Here is a 13,846-nt window from a genome sequence, read left to right on the forward strand (position 1 = left end):
TGAAGCTTTTGTTCTAGGCTACCGTTTTGCCCTAAAATGTTCCCTATGAAACCCTATAACTACAATTCATAAATAGGCAGATTGTTTCATTTCAATGCCATTAAATATATGTTGTCGTTGTTGTAATATAATTAATATTTACCAGACAAGATATCATATTATTGATTAACATTGTTTAAATATAATGTATCAATAATACTGTGTTTTAGGACAATCCAGGCAAGGTAGCAGCACACACTTGAGTCTCATATACAGTGTGTTTGCTAAGGCTTTGGAATTGCTGCTTTAACGTGATGAACACACACACAACTGATTATGGTTTGCGAGAATACATTTCAGTTCCTTTACAAAGGTGACTGCAGTCACAACTTTATTTTGTGCCATTATTAAAATAGTCTCTGTTGAATGAGGACCCCAAAACTTAACCTCTATTCATTTTATTTTTGAGCAAATTATAAACATAATATGTTTACACAGTTACATAGTAGGGTTGAAAAAAAAAGACATAGTGTTTAACCTTTGTAAGATATCCTTAATTGCATAAATCCAGATGAAGGAAAAAAAACCCTTTTAACCACAAGAACAACAAAGAGAATTCTAATTCAGACGAGTTTTGAATTTCAGTTCACATGTGCCATTAGCCGCCATTAGCATATGAGTGTAATCTGGCCCACAAGTCTAGGATAGGACTGAAAGGGAATGTTTCTCTCTGAAAGAACCAGCAACCCTAGACATACATCTTAGCCTTCACAGGCTTTATTACTAAGGGGTAACCTATAGGTACTATGAGCAAAGAGATGAATGTTTAGACTCACCCAAACATTTTGGCCTTCACTGGTCTTGTCATCAAGGTGCTAAAAAGGTACCCTCAGGTCTGTAAAAAAAATCTAAATTTAAACCAGCAGAATCCAGGTTCTCAGTCTATGGTAAGCAATCCAATAGTGATCCCTAGGATATTTCCTGGTCCTTAGAACTTATATTAAAATAAAGCTATTGCTAAATCTTTTAGTTCATTTTTGTGTTGCAAATAGCAAAATAATGAGAAATTGAGACAAAGATAGGCTAATCTAATCTCACATAGAATGGCATTTACTATATTTACTAGATGTATGCATTCAGGTGAGGGGTGTCCCTGGCACTTTAAGGGAAATGGCAGCCTGATGACGTAAGTGCATCCGAGGCTGGATGTTATAATGCTTGTGTAAGTGAGTGGCAGATCTGGTGAGTGTTAAGCACCATTGGCCAGCGTCACAAGGGGCATTTGCCTTGTGTGCCAGTTGGCCAGTCAGGGTCTGCATGCATTATACTTTTTCGATGTTTCAGAAAAAGATAATGTAATAAAACACAAGGCTTTAGTTTGTGGTTACTATTTTTTTTACCGATTGTTAGGCCATCCGAACAAGAGAAAAGCTTATTGCAGATAACTATCAATTTGTTTCCATTAAGCCATAATTAAACAGATGCTGAGATGCCATTTCAGCTGAGATGTACTTTAGATGCATGCTAAATAGTCAACAGTATTGTCTTTGAGACTCAGAGTGTGAGAATAACAAACTTAAACTGTGCCCGTGTCAAACTAAAAGGTGTTTTAATTGTCATTGAAGCACATTGATCTCATCTTACATACTCAGGAACATAACAAGTCAGGGCCTATCTCTGTAGGTTAAACTTTCGACCCCTATAAGTTTCTTGTTTTCGGTTTTTTCCTTGTCCGCATGAATTTGTAGTAATAATGTGATTTGCAGATTATTGTGGGGAAAGCGTTAAACTTCATGTTGTTTCTGCAAAGTTCAAGAGCTACAATAATGTAATGCGAGTTTGAACTTGTTGAGAACATTCACTAAGGTTTTTCTTTTAACCTCTGGAGTGTCAAAGGCGTGTTCAAAAGATTTTATTTTTACCCCTCCTGAGGCACTGCATACCCTCCCGTAAGCATTCGGAAGGTTAAATGGGGTTTAACAAAGGACACGATGCTCTTACTACATGTTCAGATAAATCCTATCCAATAAAAACTCGTGGTACAAATCCAAATTAGTGTAAGGTTGTGATGAGACAGAAGACATTCATAACAAATAAATTCTTACTAAGCTTACACACGCAAATTGGCAATTTTTTTTCTGTTCATTTATGTTCCAATGCCAAAAAACAATCAAAAAACAAGATTTCTACAAATTTGTGGGAAAACGAAAGTGTGTTTTATTATGTTTTTGACTTGTTGGTATACCATACAATATAGGTTTAAGATTAACTCAATCAAGACAGGCACTCCCTTAACGGCCCATGCTATGGTGCATTTCTGCTCAAGAGTATCTTCTGCCATTACAGAGGAAAAATCTCCATCGGCGTATCAGTCTGATTCTACCACAAGGGCAGCCTAGAACCGGAATGCGGGGCAAATTTTCTCTGCATGATGGAACCAACAACCCTAGCTTTATATCATACCTCATGGGCATTACTTGTGGAGGTTGGTCAGGATCTCTCTAGGCACAAGTGAGCAAGGAGGTCCATGTCTAGACTTGCCTTTTCACTGGAGGTGGGCCCCAAGAAATCCCCAAATGGCAGAATACCATGGAAAACAGGTTTGAGATTAACTCATCGAGAACAGACGGCCACTTGCAGGGATGCACTATAGGAAAGGCTATTAAGCGGCCGTCTGTCCTCATTGAGTTAACTTCAAAGCTTTTTGGTATGGTATTTTGCCCTTTGGGGATCTCTTGGGACCCACCCCAAGTAGAAAGGTGAGTCTAGACGTGGACCTCTTTGCTCTTGTGTCTGAAGAGATATCAGCCAGACCCAACAAATGTATGTCTGGGTTTGTAGGTTGCCTTGCACAGAGGAAATTTACCTCACATTTCGCTTCACTGGTAGTAGAGCAAGTAGTGGTATGGTTAAAGTATGAAACCGCTGAGAGAAAAGATACACCCAGTCACTGGGGCATGGACTGATAAAGTGATGATTTGATAGTCACAATTAAATAAACAAAATAAATAATTAAACATGTCACTCTTAGTGATCTTCATCTGGTAAGGCCTCAGATTTTGCTGATTTCCAATCCTGGTTCATTTCTAAAAATGTCAATCTTCCTATATAACAATTCTTTATGCTTCATTTAATGCAAACCCATAAACATGACATCTTAGAAATCTCCTAGCTGATTAAGAGACAACAATATTATGATCCTTAAGAATCTCTCATTTATACAATGTAGACATAAGGCTATAACATTGTATGATGTTATTTTTACATAGATCGGTAGAGGGGATCTTAACTCTCTATTTGTGCAGGAACATTGAGAGAAGTTTACTCCGCTAGCCCCGGTCAAGATTGGCTAGACTGCGCAAATCACCAGCATGCCTCTGGAACCCCTCAGCTATTGGACAGCTACAGATAATGAGGTATATCTTAGTAGATATGCCTTATTTTCCACCTAATATAACTTTAGCTCATATTAGAAAAGTCACAGATGTTTTAATTGGCTCAGTAAAGACTCACGAGTGACCACATGCCCTAATCTTCTTCAGAATTTTCTTCATAGCTCTTGCCCAAAGCATTTGTGGGTAGTCGTTATGTAAAAACTACTATCCAGGTTATTATGTACCAATTCAACAGCTCCCTCGTTAACCTACTGACTGGCGTAGGTGATCAGTTAGTGTTCAAAAAACCTTTAGTCTTACATGACAGAGTCTGCAATTAGTTTTAGGTTCAATAGTTGAGAAGTAAGCTCTTGTACACCCATGCATTAAAGTCTTGAAGGCTTAAAGACATTATAGTCTGCAGTATGCCAGTGAGTGTTTTAAAAAATAAGCTCCACAGGCTTTCAACCATTCTTCATCAGCATCTTCGGGCTTGACCCATAGTCTCTGGGTAAAGAGTTTCTTCCCTAGGTCTACAGGTCAGTTTCCTTTTACTCCAGGCGGAGGAGGAGCATTTGGCCTTTTCCAGTCACTACCTATTCATGACTGTTGTTGCCTCAACACATGGTTGGTTTCACTTCCCAGGATAGGAAAGCTCCAAGTATCCTACCCTTGGAAGTTCTCAGGTATGTTCACCACATAAAACTTGTCGTTGTTTTACTACTTGCTTTTATTTTATTCTCTTTTGCAAAGTTATTATAACCTCTTATTCACTTGCATCATTGCTGACTCCAACAAAAGGCATTGGTCAGGTCATTTCATGCAAAAATATATTTATTTTGGCACAAAAAAACATGAATAATATACAGTATAGAGAATCTTTATACCAATAATTTGCCACATTCTATCTATGGTATATTATTATTACTAAAGCTTTAAGAACCTGTAATACAGAGAGGGGCATGGGAAGTAATCTTAGCCCTGACATCACTTTCTCAGAAAGACAAAGAAATCAGCAGCCAAAGCAAATTACTTTGATTATCCAACAGACAAGACTATCCAGTAATTACACACTATACAGTACCAACAAACACAATCTTGAGTTATCACAATGAGCATCACAGAATCTGTACAGTAATAGATAAAGCAGTGATTTAAAACAAACCATGGAAAAACATACCCTGAATATGTTATGAAGAGTGTAACAGTTCTACAAGATGCAAAGAGCTACATGACTGGTCAGTGCATGGGAAACGTTACAGGGAGCATGGGCTGTTTCTAAACACACCTGCTGTCGTTAGACCAGGCAGAGGAGCCCAATGGGCAAGGAGGCCGGGTTCGCTGAACAAAATACATTGTCAAAAGCAAGCAGAGGTCCAGGGCAAGCGGCTAGGTTCACAACGGTGGATCAGGCAAAAATAAAGTAGATTGGGCAAAAGACACTTTGGAACACTCACTGTCACAAGCAAGCTTCACAACTGAACAAGGGGGAAAGGACAGGGCCCAATAGATTTTATATATATATATATATATATATATATATATATATATATATATATATATATATATATAGCAAGGTAATTAGGGCATTCCCTATATATATATATATATATATATATATAAATATATATATATATATATATATATAGGGAATGCCCTAATTACCGTATTTGCTCGATTATAAGACGACCCCGATTATAAGACGACCCCCCAAAATCAAAATATTAATTTAGGAAAAAAACAAAAAGCCTGAATATAAGACGACCCTATAGGAAAAAAGTTTTACCAGTAAATATTAATTCATGTAAATTATTTTTTCATGTTTAATAAAAGCTATGATTGAGAAAAATATATTTTTTAAATTTCCTTTTATTTGCCAACCTGCCCCCCCCCAGTTATGCCACTCTGCCCCCAGAAATGCTTTATACCCCCCTATTTGCCACTCTGCCCCATGATATGCCTTATACCCCTATATGCCACTCTGGCATATAGGGGGTTAAAAGGCATATCATGGGGCTGAGTGGCATATAGGGGGTTAAAATGCATTTCTGGAGGTATATAGGCATATCATGGGGCTGAGTGGCATATAGGGGGTTAAAATGCATTTCTGGAGGTCCAGAAATGCATTTTAACCCCCTATATGCCACTCAGCCCCATGATATGCCTTTTAACCCAGCATGTACTGGCTGCCTTGGCTTGATAGGAGTGTGATTGCTGTTAGCAGTTTGATATAGATATATATATATATATATATATATATATATATCTATATCAAACTGCTAACAGCAATCACACTCCTATCAAGCCAAGGCAGCCAGTACATGCTGGAACCTGGGGATGATAGTAGTGGGATTACAGCCTCCCTATGCCATGCTACAACCCCCACCCCCCTTACACATCCATGCTATCACACACAAACACATTTAAATACTCATTCATTCCATTAATCACACATACTTCACACATTAAACACACATTAATCACACATACTTACCCAAAAACCCTCCCCCACCCCCTTACCTGAACTGCAGATCTCTCACTCGAAGACTTCTGCAGGGGACCGGCTGTAGAGCAACTTCTCTGGCCCCGCCCCCAGAGGAGGGAGGGGGAGATAGAGCTCTGTGAGGACGCTGCAAGCTTCCTGTCCTCCTGCTTCTAACAGAAGAGACGCTGCACGCGACCGGTAAGCAGCATGGCCCCAGCAGACATTTTTTGGGGGGTCTGAGAAGACGACCCCGATTATAAGACGAGGGGTATTTTTCAGAGCATTTGCTCTGGAAAAAACCTCGTCTTATAATCGAGCAAATACGGTACGTTGCTCAGTTTGAACAGGGTAATATCCCTTTAAGAGATGATCATGGAATGTGTGCACCTGCATGTGGGCAGTGATGGAGAGCATGAGGCCATGTGCACCCTTTCTGCCAGTGTATGGTTTGGTGGATTGCTGGAGGCGTGCCAAGCCGCAAGCCATACTTGTTGAGGTACAGCACTCTGATACATTTAATAATCAGAAATACATATATTTTCAGTTAGATTCAGTAATTAGCAATGAAATGCCAAGGAGTTTGTTTCATTTGCATAACGAGTTACAGAAGGGCATTGGGAAGTGCAGGGTGGAGATGTGGAGATATGAAATATGTAAATGCAATGCAAGTATATGTTTATCAGACCTGGAGTGGCCATACGGCACATCGGGCAAATGCCCAGTGGACCGTTGGCTGATAGTGCCCCATACTTAACCACTCCAGCAGCAGATTGGATCGTGCATGAGTATTAAAACATAATGTGCGGCTGAGTGTATTCAGCCAGGGGCCGCATGTACATCATTAATCGAATGCAAGCCTTAAAGTGCCAGGGTTGCTTTTCACCCCAGTCAGGCCTGGATGTTCATTTTAATGTCCTTTCCTCACCACCTGTTTGCGAAAGAAGAAGCTTAATGAACACTTTGTGTGCGTTTAGCCAGATTATCAAACTGAGGAAACCTACACATACTGTACATACACACACACACACACTCACTCTAACGCCTTACACATAAATACATACATAAGTTGAAGGACATTGGGAAACCTTCCTTGATGTTTTATTTAATGGAAAAAACTGAACAAAGTACCAGTAGTTCAAACTTCACAGTATAGAAAAAAAAAACAAATACCAAATAAGTAACTTAACCAAATACATAACTTCATAGATATAAGGCATGGTTCATTTGGAAATTGTGGTAGCCCCTGTTGTAGCCACAATAAGACTTTACACAATACTGGTATGTGTTCTATAATATAAGACGTTTATTATTTATTATGCAAGTGGGGTCAAAATCTTGTGACAGGTTGTCTCAGTCCCTATAAGGAACTTTTTAGAGCTTGGTGTGGGTTTCTTCGTCTGACCTCCTGCACAAAAGATTTATGCTGCTCATTAGGGTAGTGCCTCAAATAAGAGTTTGTACTGTGCATTAGACAACAGTATTCAAGACTGGAGCAAAATGCAAATGTCAAAAAAAGCTTTGGCTTAAAGAACAGTATGCCGAATTAGGAATCATTGGAGCGAAATGTCAAAAATACATAAATCGGACGGTTTGGTTTTATAGGCCTCTTGGTTTCCCGTATAAAATCCATAAGAGAGGAGCCTCTTCCAAAAACAAAATAACGCATCACATTCATCACAGACAGAACTTCCACAATGGCAGAACCAAGGAGGTAAGAATTTTTACAGGTCTTCTATAGACTCTTGTATTGTTTATGTAAGTAGTCTACGGTCTCGCTGGATGCATATAACTAGCTGGTAGAGCGATAGGTCATATGCGTTGTGCTTTGCATCTAGTTGATAGCTTTAGAAAGCATAGGGCACTCTGTCTCGTCAAAGCAAGCAATGACTTTGCTGCATCTTCCTCTTGGTTCCTTATTGGGCGCTCAGGTCGCAAAAGGTCAAAGGCCAGCTCTATGTTGCTGAATGTTTTTAGTATTCTTCTCAACATTGTGGGAGCCCAACTCATGTAGGGAACTGAATGTAACAACATGGTAGTGCCATAGAGTTTAAAAAAATATACATTAGAAACATTTATTTTCATGTGTATATTCCTTAAACTTTTCAAAAATGAATGGATAGATTATTTTTCTAATTATCTTGTTTATGTGACAAGTTATTGGTCCTGCCAATATTCAGATAAGGCCAGCCTAGTAATATGCTTTGTCGATAGCCGTGGAATCGCATTAGGAACTGCATTGTCATTTTATGGGTATCCATTATTAACCAATTTTAATAACATTTCGCTTATTTCTTTCTATTCATATATTCATATTATACCTTTTCTCATTAATAAAAAAAAGTTTCTGAAACTAGGTTTTGCTGATGAAACAGACCTGCATATGTATTAAATAAGGAGGACGTGAGTGGGAAATGTGGGAAGAAATAAGAGAGGTTTAATTAAAATATCTAAGTAATGGGTATCCGCCAAACTAAATTACAATGCAATAATAATGATTCACAAAGCATACCACAAGGCTTATCTCTACTGAATATTGGTACGGATTCCACAATACACGGGCCACCAGAATAGTACGCTGAAAGTTAATAGTGCTGGTAATAACGCACACAAAACACCTGTTCACCAAACTGTATCTAGCTTAGTAATGGGATTAGCCAAGCACAGAGAAAGAGATATGCTTGATGGGTGCAGTTGGGATAAATACCTGGAATAGAAACAAGGGATCTCATTTAATTCACCATCAAACTCTAATATCCACTTAGTAAATTAAACCACCATTGTATCAGTCATTTTAATCGGGAGCTGGATAGTCCCTCGTCATTAAGTTTCAGCTTGAAAACCTGGAGTTTTATGTCCTTTTTTTAATGTTAGTGAAGAGAAGTGCCTGTTGGGGTAGTCTAATAGAAGGCTGTGCTCCAATTTCCTATGTACCATGGTAAACGTGGAGCAGCGGGTACATTCAACTGGTTGCTATGGTGATTGTATTTCTTTTACTTCTTTGCACCAGAATGTCTTACAGACTGAGTAGCACCTCTTTTTAATAAATTACTGGTATATTCACTAAAAAGTGAATCATAGGTAACCTAATTATATATTATGAAGGCCTACCATTGCAAGGTTGCCATGTAAAAAGATGGAGTCTTTAGTTGAAGCTGGAGATGTAAAGTTGCCGAAGCTGATACCCCTGAGGTCCCAAAAGCCTATGCGACTTTACATATTTTTACTACATTGGGCCAATAAAAGGTATTAACTTTGACTAAAGACTCCATGTTTTCTTGTAATAATGTGGTTATATCCATTTTCCAGTAAGAAGATGGAAACCCTAGCTACGGTATGTTTTATCCACGAAGCAGCGGCTGTGGCATAGAAACCTTAATAAGAAGCATGGAACTTACAACTCTATCTAGTGTTTTTGTGGGAAATATTTGGCCTATTTGTTGAAACGCGACTGTCCCTTTAACAGTAGTACATTCGCTAACACAACAAGCAAGTTGTCTTTTCATTTATAAATTAAAAGAAATCCTATCGACATGGGAAATCAGCGGTAGCTTTACAATAAAACAGAACTATTATCCAGTCTTTTATGCCACATGGACAAATGCTTAAATTGAAATAAAATTGCATTTGGAACAATTGTATAAAAAATGAATGATCTCCATGCTCAACAGTTACGGGCAAAAAAAGGAAGAAAAAAAACAAGAAGGAGCCACAATGAGCTTTATTAAGGAAGCTAATGATGCTGAGACATTGCTTTTGTCCTACATCCCAGTTGTTTTTATCCTATTTTGTTTTTTGTTGTGCTGCACCAGTCAGTCTTTATAGGCTGATAAATGAAGCAAACATATTGCAAATGAACAACTTAATATTATTAATTGTCATTTTAAGAAGAGATAACCAGAAACTGTTCAAATGGAACAGATTATACCTTTAATTAAATCCTTATTTCTGCTGATTTCTCACTTAGCAACTACAGATTCTGTTTACACTTTAATTGTTGTGTGCGTGAGGAATAGATGAATCACCGAAAAACATCTTATGGTCAGTAACTGGGATTGCTTACAAACACAAAAATGTACATGTGGGTTTAATTTTCACTTTATTTTCTCATTATATATATATATATATAAATATATATATATATATAAATATATATATATATATATATATAAATATATATATATATATATATATATATATATATATATATACACACACACACACACACACACACACACACACACACACACACTATATGGACAAAAGTATTGGGGCACTTGACCATTACACCAACAGGGACTTTTATGACATCATACTCTAAATACATTGCATTGTCCAGAATATCTTGGTATCCTGAAGGGGACATACAAAGGCATTTTAGACAATGCTATGCTTCCAACGTTGTGGGAACAGTTTGGGGAAGGCCCTTTTCTATTCCAGCGTGATCGTGGCCCCAGCGCACAATGCAAGGTCCATAAAGACATTGTTGGATGAGTTTGGTATGGAAGAACTTGACCGGCCGCAGAGAGCCCTGACCTCAACCCCATCGAACAACATGGGATCAACTTGAATTGGAGATTGTGAGCCAGGCCTTCTGTGTGTGTATAAATTTCTAAAAGAAAAAAATACCAGCAAGCGAAGCAATGTATTTCAGGATTTAAGACGTTATTTCCTTATTATAAAGATAAAAAAGAACTCTACACTCCTTGAATGTACAGTAGCATTAAGTACTATATTTCAAAGCCTCTAATCTTTTACCCCTCCTTATTCTTTTTCATTTCATGCTACGTATCACAGCCCAACAGCCCTTTTCAAAATGTACTTTATCTCCTACTCGGCTATATTCAAAATCAGGATGATGAAAGCTAATGTAACCCAATGCAGTGTAAATTATACAGGCCTGTATAGGGAGAAGCGTATGTATAATTATACGTGTGTATATTTACATTGTGTGTACATTTCTGATGTATACAAGCTTAACGGATGTTATACTGACAAAAGTAATCCGGCGGATTTACCAAAACTGGATTATATTCAGTTAGTAAATGAAACATGAGAAAAATACATTCATCTCACTTGTGAGCTAATACGGGGAATATATCACTTAGCATAATTAAATGTAATGTATTAGAGAGTAGTCATCTCCTAAAAATAAGTTCAACTTAATAGCCTCTTAAAAATGACTATTTTTTCTTAGCCATCTTTCTTTTTTCTGCGTATTCAGGTGCAAATGTTTATACTTTTAGATAAAATAAACAAAATCAGAATGATTACGTTAATGGACACTAATGGTTCAGATGCATAGAAATAACATTTCTGTCCATGTGAACTACTACGGTATTTTATAAATTTGATAAATAGTAGATTCCATTCCGAGTTACTGGAGGTGGTTTAATTCATTCTAATTGGTGGTGTTTTTCTGTGAATGGATATTGAAACAAAATTGCGTGACATTCCGGAAACATGTTTAACTGGACCAGTGAGTGAAAGGGAGAGCAAGTCCCAATCCATTGATTCCTTCTAAAGCTACACACACAGTGCTTTACATGCAAATGGCACTTATTTAGTTTCCATGAGGTTGTTGCCCACTGGCTATTGGTATCACCAAATCTGCATGTACCAGTCCACACAAATGTCACTCTAGTGTACTAAATACACAGGGGGTGTAACTAGAAACCACAGGGCCCTGGTGCGAAGATTGCACTGCGCCCCCCCAACCTCACAAAACAACATGTCCAACATTGCCACCTTTGCCCCAAACAGCTTGTGAGTGTCTTTGCTCTTAAACAGATTATCACTGCCATCCTAAACCCGTTTGTGCCATTTTTGCACCCAAATAGCTGGTCTGTGCCCTCACTGCCCTCAAACTGCTTGTATGGACCACCATTGCCCCTAAACAACTTGTCTGTGCCTTCTTTGCCTCCCTTTTCCAACATACACTCTGGTACACGTATACACAAATTACACACACTTACCCATACTCACTAATTCACACTCCATCTCACCCCACTTACAAATCCATGCTTACATAGACATCATGCTCACACACAATTACACAGTCATGCTCACATACAAACATAAATACAAACACATATACATATGTATCCCCCTCCCATCTGCCCCCGCTTACCTCTTACCGCTCCTGCAGCTTGCTGTCTGGTGCGAGCAGCCTCGGTTTCACCACAGGTCACGTGATGTAACGTGACCCCAAGATGTTCCTGTCTCCCCGTACCGGTTCAAATTGGTTAAGAAAGGGCCCTTTCTGAGCTGGCCCTTTCTAAACTATTTTGTATTCGTATGAGGAGACAGGAACAAGGGGTCGCCCTGGGACCCCTAGAGGCACGGGCCCCATTGCTGCTGCAATAGCTGTGGCCCCTGTAGTTATGCCATTGTGAATACCCTAAAGTACTAACGTGAAGATCCGTTCTACTGAGATTTTAGCACAGCAATGAGTTGCAAATCATAGGGAGCCTGGGAGGACTTGTATATTTTAAGTATATGGAGATTTAAGTATTTGAGTTATTTAAAAATATTTTACTGTCCCCTTAATGTAAGCTTCGTAATATCCAAGTTTGAATTGAAGAGCTCATTATGCTAGAACATTAACTCTTTATTCCTGCTTTACCACAATATACAGTGGTTGGCAGTTGCAGACAGAGGGCACTTGTTAAAATTACTTGAACTTCCCTTTTAATATAACTAGCTGCAATAAAGCACCAATTAATTTTAACTTCCCTAGTGCTGGAAGGGACAGCATTGTTCTGTTAATAAGCTCTGCCTTTGGTAATAATGAGGGCTACAATGTCTAGCCATGCAATGGCAGAACGTGTAGCCTCCTAGTCCCAGAATCTACCAGACCCTAAAATGTTCTTTTTTGTATTTAAGCAATGGTTCCCTGATGAATTTCATTCATGCACACATACACAGGCACACAAATAAGCATCTTTTTTATAACCCTGGTAAAGAATAATCAAAATAAAATACCAAATAGCAAATTATATGTTATAGAACTGACAAAACAGTTAATAATACCTAATACAGCACACAATCACACGCTAACAGCAATGTGTTCTCCAAATTTCTTACTAGTGACATGGGATTCTCCATGTAATGAGACACTTGTGCCTTTTAAACAGTTAAGCACTGCATCCAGATTTCATGTTTTGCCAGTATGTATACTCACAGGAACATAAGCAACATGATTAGAATACAGGAGTTCAATATGAAACATTATGCTTGTTTTGTTGGTGATGCGGTAATACATAGTTACATACTTGTTACATCGGAGGGGAGACTGACAAGGGAGAGCAAGAGGCAATTTCTGCTTAGGCTGCTCAGAGAGCAATCAGATTCTGCTTGTGCATTTTGCTTGCAGTTCCATGTTTAGCTACCAGAACAGATCCTTTTGGTGCTCCTCTTTTTCTCACTAGTCTATTTTGCTTAATTTGTGTTAGATATTTATGTTTGTCACCCCATTCCCTCAAGATTGTAAGCTTGCGAGCAGGGCTCTCTCCACCTAATGTATCGGTTTGTCTTAGTCTGTCAATTCTCGTCTTGTCATACCCCTTGAATATATGCATTGTAAAAAGTGCTGCATAAACTGTTGGCGCTGTATAAATTAAAGATAATAATAATAATAGATAGGATTCTATACAGCACAGCGAGCAGGCACTCATTAATTTGGACTTTTTTTTTTTTTTTTTTTTTTTTTAGGAAAGCCACAACTGGGACATATGCCTGGTTCTCAGGAATGTCCCCCCAAAATTAGGACTGCTGGCAGCTATGTTATGTTTTGTCTGTTCTGATCCCGCTGAAGTTCCCAGAAAAGGAGTAAAACGGTTTCGAAGTGAATCTAGGCTTCTGGCTAGGTTATAGGATGGGCAAATATACCGGTAATAAAGAAATGGATCACTATGTCATAAAAGGCGTCTACTATAGCACCTCAGAAATGCTATGCCTATATTTTTTCCTTGTGCAATATGACCAGATACTCAAATGCAGTGTATATTTA

The sequence above is a fragment of the Spea bombifrons genome, chromosome 6, assembly GCF_027358695.1.
Source record: "Spea bombifrons isolate aSpeBom1 chromosome 6, aSpeBom1.2.pri, whole genome shotgun sequence".
NCBI classification, from domain to species: domain Eukaryota; kingdom Metazoa; phylum Chordata; class Amphibia; order Anura; family Pelobatidae; genus Spea; species Spea bombifrons.